We start from the raw sequence: 7342 nt of genomic DNA, 5'->3' as shown, positions 1-7342 counted from the left end.
CGGGCCCTTTAAAGACACGTTTTCGAGTTGAGAAAGACAATTATGAGATGGAGTTACATCGGGATGCCACTGGGCTGCTAGCGAAGCCAGGAGGAGAAAAATATTGGGACAGGTACACGGAAAGGTGGATTTCGAAGGAGGCATGGAGGAGGAAAAAGAGGATGAAGAGGTCGAAGAGAATGAAGAAAGCAGAGGCTGAATTGGAATTTAATGAAGATGAAGATGGTGTGTAGAAGAAATCTGGGGTCAAGTACAAACAGGGTGCGCTGTCCACCAGACCGAGTTCTGGAAGTGAACTGGAAGGGAATGAGGGAGATTTAAGTGAGGTGGAAGGTGTGGTGAGGATCTCGCAAGCTGAGCCTTGCATTGATGGACATGGTTATGATAAAGATGATTTTTGCCCAGCGGGAGTTCAATTCTTGGAGAAAGTGGATCCAGGCCTTTTGCTGGACAAGTCTTTTTGCTCGAACTCGTTCTGCAGACATCCGCTAATACAGGACTATTAAAGGCCCAGTGCACTAATTTTTTTGTGGAACAAAAAAAAGTTACATTTGTATTTTATATTCTGCAGCACCCTCAGCACCCCTACTTCCAGTGGTATGCCTGTGAGTAGTAGATCTGTACCAGCACAGAGGAATAGGCCAAGGAGTGATATATGCTTCAGTAAGGTGGGCTTCTTAGCATTCATAGCAATGGTCATCAACTCTACCTCAGAAATGGAATGTCAATCACAGAAAATAGATGTTGTGTTGGCAGCTGCAGTACTTGGGTGTACGAGATTTGCCTTCTGAAGAGTTAGAGAGTGTGTTGAGAGGTGGTGTCCTGTCCTCCCAGACCATTGGCATGGTGCAGGAGCAGATAGGGTCAAAGTAGTGGAATTGGGTAGTCAGAAGGGTGTATTATTATAAACAAAATTGGGTATATATCTTTGGGGTATCACAAAGTATAATGGATTTATACTATAGTCCAGTTGGGAGCATTAATGCAACATATTAGATGCCTACAGCCGTTAACCCCCCCCTGAAGAAGATGAAGAAGAAGACATGCAGCACTGTCTCACAGGCTGCATGTCACCTCCAAGACCAGAACCAATCACATGCAGGGAACAATGAGTCATCAAAGCCACATTCAAACAGAGCCAGAAAGCTGAAGCCTAGAGAAAAAAGGTCATATAGCTAGCATCTTTCAAAATAAAGGCAACTTTATACTGATATATCACTTATATATCAGACTGGTTTGTTATAGTTTAGCAATATGTTTGTGTTTGTTAGCTAGCTTGCTAGAAGGGCTGCTTAGCAAGCTCACTTAGCTAAGTAGTCTTGTTAGCTAGCTAGCAAGCTAGCTAGTTATCTGTGCTGGTTGTTAGCTTGTATAACTGATATGTGTATAATTATAAGGGACACATCCTGTTTTGTGGATAATATAAAATGTACAGTGCTCCATTCCTGACAAGCTGATCAGATTAGCTTTCAGCCTCAGAGCTTGATCAGATTCAATAGCAGCCTCAGAGGCTGATAAATCAGGATGCTGCTTTGTAGGCTGTTTCATGAGCAATTCTCCTTGCAGGCATATTAGTGGTCAAGGTGCCTTATGATCTAGTGGGTGAGCTCTACTCCTACCAGGCTGATCAGATTCAATAGCAACCTCAGAGACTCAGGATGTCAGGCAGTAAGTACATCATTGGCTAATAAGACAAGATGGAGGAAATCTTAGGGATTCATCAGCAAGGAACGCTGTGATAAGAGGAATGGTGTCTCTGAAGCATTGCAGTGCAGTAAGTTACGCATATGATATTGTGTAACATAATATTGTTTAAACTTAATGGTGCACTCCATAGTCCTAATGGAAACATAAAAGGTAGCCCTGCCACATAATGCTGAAGAATGACGTAGGAGAAATGTTTACTCTCTCAAATTCATAGTCATAGTACCCTCTCATTACCATGTTGAACTCACGAGCTTCCACTCTGGTTCACTTGTGGATTCAAACTGTAGGCAGAACAGTGGAAGCTCTGGAGATTTCAGGATGGTCTCACAAGCCTATAGTTTTAAAGCAAGTTTGCTGCAGATCTACACATTTTGCCATGGGGCAGAGAGAAAGATTTTGCAATTTTATAACTAATTTCCTGCAATTCTACAAATTTTGCTATGAGGCAGAGAGGAACATTTGCAGTTTAACAGCTAATTTCCTGTAATTCTATACAATTTTTCCATAGGGTGGAGAGAAATGTCTTGTAGTTTTTTAAATTTGAAATCAATGGAGGCCCCCGGCTGGTAATACGACCATGTTAACAAGTTTAGATAACTGCCGCTAAACTAACTTAGCAATCAAAAAAATGTTAGCTGACATGGGCTATTTACTGAATATCAGTGACTGACATAACAAGAAAAACGGCTGATGAACAACCAAATGTCGAAATTGCACCTTGTGTATTCTACGATTCTAACTTGCAACAGTAAGTTGAGATCAGAGGCAGTAGGGATGACCAGGGATGTTCCCTTGATTGGACCATTGGACGATTTTCCTGTTCTGCTAAGTATTCAAAATGTAACGAGTACTTTTAGGTGTCAAGGAAAATGTATGGAGTAAAAAGTCCATTATTTTATTTACGAATGTAGTGAAGTAAAAGTAAACATTTAATTTTCCAAAATATAACTAGTAACGTACATATACCCCCTCTGTATGACTGGAAGGCTCCGCATGAACTGAGTCAGCCCCGCATGAACTGAGTCAGCCCCGCATGAACTGAGTCAGCCCCGCATGAACTGAGTCAGCCCCGCATGAGCTGAGTCAGCCCCGCATGAACTGAGTCAGCCCCGCATGAACTGAGTCAGCCCCGCATGAACTGAGTCAGCCCCGCATGAACTGAGTCAGCCCCGCATGAACTGAGTCAGCCCCGCATGAACTGAGTCAGCCCCGTATGAACTGAGTCAGCCCCGCATGAGCTGAGTCAGCCCCGCATGAACTGAGTCAGCCCCGCATGAACTGAGTCAGCCCCGCATGAACTGAGTCAGCCCCGCATGAACTGAGTCAGCCCCGCATGAGCTGAGTCAGCCCCGCATGAACTGAGTCAGCCCCGCATGAGCTGAGTCAGCCCCGAAGGAGCCTTAATGGTGCACTCTGATAGTGTGTTCTGATAGAAGCACTGTGGAGGCAATATTCAATTAGACCAGTGACAATAAATGCGCTGTTGAAGATGATTGCTTGTCTCGTCTTACTTTGTTCCTTATTAAGGACACGACAGACCAACACTAACATCGACCTTGCACAGCCTCAGACCACAGAATATTGTGATTTTTCTAAATGTTGAATGGCCACCGTTCATCGACACCCAGCAGGTGATCTAGTGCGCACGGCTGACGTTAGTGTTGGTCTGTTTTGTCATTTACACACTTGAGTCTTACCAGTTACAGTTAAGGGTGTTCTACATTACGTCTTTCAGTGGTGACTTCATATGCAGTACACAGAGCGCCAAAAGTATTGGGACAGTGACAGAATTTTTGTTGTTTTGACTCCGTACTCCAGCACTTTTCGATTTGAAATGATACAGCTTTCATTTGAGGGTATTTTCATTCATATCAGGTGAACCGTTTAGAAATGACAGAACTTTTTGCACATATTACCCCCATTTTAGGGGACCAAAAGTATTGGGAGAAATAATGCATTCAGAAAATACTCAGACCCCTAGACTTTTTCCACATTTTGTTAAGTTAAAGCCTTATCCTATAATGGATTTTTTTTTAAATTCCCTCATCATTCTACACACATTCCCCATAATGACTAAGCGAAAACTGTTTTTATTTTTTATATTTATTTTTGCTAATTATAAATCCTAAATATTTTTTTTCCATAAGTATTCAGACCCTTTGCTATGAGACTCAACATTGAGCTCAGGTGCCTCCTGTTTCCTTTGATCACCCTTGAGATGTTTCTACAACTACATTGGAGTCCACCTGTGGACATGGTTTGGAAAGGCACACACCTGTCTATATAAGGTCCTAAGCCATGAGGTCGAAGGAATTGTCCATAGAGCCCCGAGACAGGATTGTGTCAAGGCACAGATCTGGGGAAGGGTACCAAAATCATTGAAGGTCCCCAAGAACACAGTGGCCTCCATCATTCTTAAATGGAAGAAGTTTGGAACCACCAAGACTCTTCCTGGATCTGGCCACCTGGCCAAATTGAGCAATTGGGGGAGAAGAGCACTCTGACAGAGCTCCAGAGTTCCTTTGGGGAGATGGGAGAACCTTCCAGAAGAACAACCATATCTGAAGCACTCTACAAATCAGGCCTTTATGGTAGAGTGGCCAGACAGAAGCCATTCCTCAGTAAAATGCACATGACAGCCCACTTGGAGTTTGCCAAAAGGCACCTAAAGGACTCTCAGACCTTGAGAAAAAGATTATCTGGTCTGATGAAACCAAGATTGAACTCTTTGGCCTGAATGCCAAGCTTCATGTCTGGAGGAAACCTGGCACCGTCCCTACGGTGAAGCATGGTGGCGGCAGCATCACGTTGTTTTTGAGTGGCAGGGACTGGGAGACTAGTTAGTATTGAGGGAAAGATGAACAGAGCAAAGTACAGAGAGATCCTTGATCAAAACCTGCTCTAGAGCTCTCAGGACCACAGACAGGGGCAAAGATTCACCTTCCACCAGGACAATGACCCTAAGCACACAGCCAAGACAACGCAGGAGTGGCTTCGGGAACAAGTGTCTGAATGTCCTTCAGCGGCCCAGACAAAGCCCGGACTTGAGCCAGATCGAACATCTCTGGAAAGACCTGAATGTAGTTGTGTCGCGACGCTCCCCATCCAACCGGACAGAGCTTGAGAGGATCTGCAGAGAAGAATGGGAGAAACTCCCCAAATACAGGTGTGCCAAGCTCATACCCAAGAAGACTCAAGGCTGTAATAGCTGCCAAAGGTGCTTCAACAAAGTACTGAGTAAAGGGTCTGAATACTTATTTAAATGTGACATTTCAGTTTAGTGTTTTTAATAAGTTAGCAAAAATGTCTAAAATCTTGTTTTTGCTTTGTCATTATGGGGTATTGTGTGTAGATTGATGGGGGGGGGGGGGGGGGGGTAAATCCATTTTAGAATAAGACTGTAATGTAAAAAAAATGTGGGAAAGTCAATGGGTCCAAATGCACTGCATGAGTATTAAAGTAGTAAAAGGTTTAGTATTTGGTCCCATATTCCTAGCACGCAATGATTACATCAAGCTTGTGACTCTACAAACTTGTTTGATGCCTTTGCTGTTTGTTTGGTTGTGTTTCTGATTATTTTAAGCCCAAAAGAAATGAATGCTAAATCATGTATTGTGACATTTTGGAGTCACTTTTATTGTAAAGAAGAATATAATGTTTCTAAACCCTTCTACATTAATGTGGATACTATCATGACTATCTAAAGTCCTGAATGAATCGTGAATAATGATGATTGAGCGTTACAGACGCACAAATATCATACCCCCAAGACATGCTAACCCTACATTTTTTGGGGTGGTATAATAATTATTCCTCTGTAACTTTCTCACTCATTATTATTCAGGACTGTCCTTCAAAAAACCCTACAGATATCTGTCATCTAGTAAAGGCCTAGTACTAGTAAAGGCCTAGGACTAGTAAAGGCCCAGAACTAATAAAAGCCAAGGATTAGTAAATGCCAAGGATTAGTAAAGGCCCAGGACTAATAAAGGCCCAGGACGAGTAAAGGCCCAGGACTAGTAAAGGCCCAGGACTAATAAAGGCCCAAGACGAGTAAAAGCCCAGGACGAGTAAAGGCCCAGGACGAGTAAAGGCCCAGGACTAGTAAAGGCCCAGGACTAGTAAAGGCCCAGGACGAGTAAAGTCCCAGGACTAGTAAAGGCCCAGGTCTAGTAAAGACAGGACTAGTAAAGGCCCAGGATTAGTAAAGGCCAAGGATTAGTAAAGGCACAGGACTAGTAAAGGCCCAGGACTAGTAAAGGCCCAGGACTAGTAAAGGCAGGATTAGTAAAGGCAGGACTAGTAAAGGCCAAGGATTAGTAAAGGCACAGGATTAGTAAAGGCCCAGGACGAGTAAAGGCCCAGGACTAGTAAAGGCCCAGGACTAGTAAAGGCCCAGGACGAGTAAAGGCCCAGGACTAGTAAAGGCCCAGGTCTGGTAAAGACAGGACTAGTAAAGGCCCAGGATTAGTAAAGGCCAAGGATTAGTAAAGGCACAGGACTAGTAAAGGCCCAGGACTAGTAAAGGCCCAGGACTAGTAAAGGCAGGATTAGTAAAGGCAGGACTAGAAAAAGGCCCAGGACTAGTAAAGGCAGGACTAGAAAAAGGCCCAGGACTAGTAAAGGCCCAAGACTAGTAAAGGCAGGATTAGTAAAGGCATGTTACAACTTCTACAATGGTGAGTGGAGGAGTCAAGCGCAGAGAGCAGGTAATTCAGTTCGTGGATATTTTATTCCATAGACTGTGTAGCCACGACATGCAAAACACCAGGGCGCATGAAACAACCTGTCCCAAAATACAACGGACCAAACTGTCAGGAACAAATACTCTTTACACTCATACACCAGATAACAGAAAACAAGCCCGCACAAATAGCCAGCGGGCCAAGTGCCCTTAAATAGCCTACAAACAAACACTAACTCAAAACAGGTTTACCCAATTACCCAATAAACAGAAACAAACGGAAAGGGAATCGATGGCAGCTAATAGGCCGACGACGATGACTGCCGAGCGCCGCCCGAACAGGAAGAGGCACCATCTTCGGCGAGATTCGTGACAAGGCAGGACTAGAAAAAGGCTCAGGACTAGTAAAGACAGGACTAGTAAAGGCCCAGGACTAGTAAAGGCTCAGGACTAATAAAGGCTCAGGACTAATAAAGGCCCAGGACTAGTAAAGGCCCAGGACTAGTAAAGGCTCAGGACTAATAAAGGCTCAGGACTAATAAAGGCCCAGGACTAGTAAAGACCCAGGACTAGTAAAGGCCCAGGACTAATAAAGGCCCAGGACTAGTAAAGACCCAGGACTAGTAAAGGCCCAGGACTAATAAAGGCCCAGGACTAGTAAAGGCCCAGGACTAGTAAAGGCCCAGGACTAGTAAAGGCCCAGGACTAATAAAGGCCCAGGACTAGTAAAGGCCCAGGACTAATAAAGGCCCAGGACTAGTAAAGGCCCAGGACTAGTAAAGGCCCAGGATGAGTAAAGGCCCAGGACTAGTAAAGACCCAGGACTAGGAGAGGCCCAGGACTAATAAAGGCCCAGGACGAGTAAAGGCCCAGGACTAATAAAGGCCCAGGACTAGTAAAGGCCCAGGACTAGTAAAGGCCCAGGATGAGTAAAGGCCCAGGACTAGTAAA

This window comes from Oncorhynchus clarkii, chromosome 2, assembly GCF_045791955.1.
Source record: "Oncorhynchus clarkii lewisi isolate Uvic-CL-2024 chromosome 2, UVic_Ocla_1.0, whole genome shotgun sequence".
Lineage (NCBI taxonomy): Eukaryota > Metazoa > Chordata > Actinopteri > Salmoniformes > Salmonidae > Oncorhynchus > Oncorhynchus clarkii.
This window is presented reverse-complemented; position numbering follows the sequence as displayed.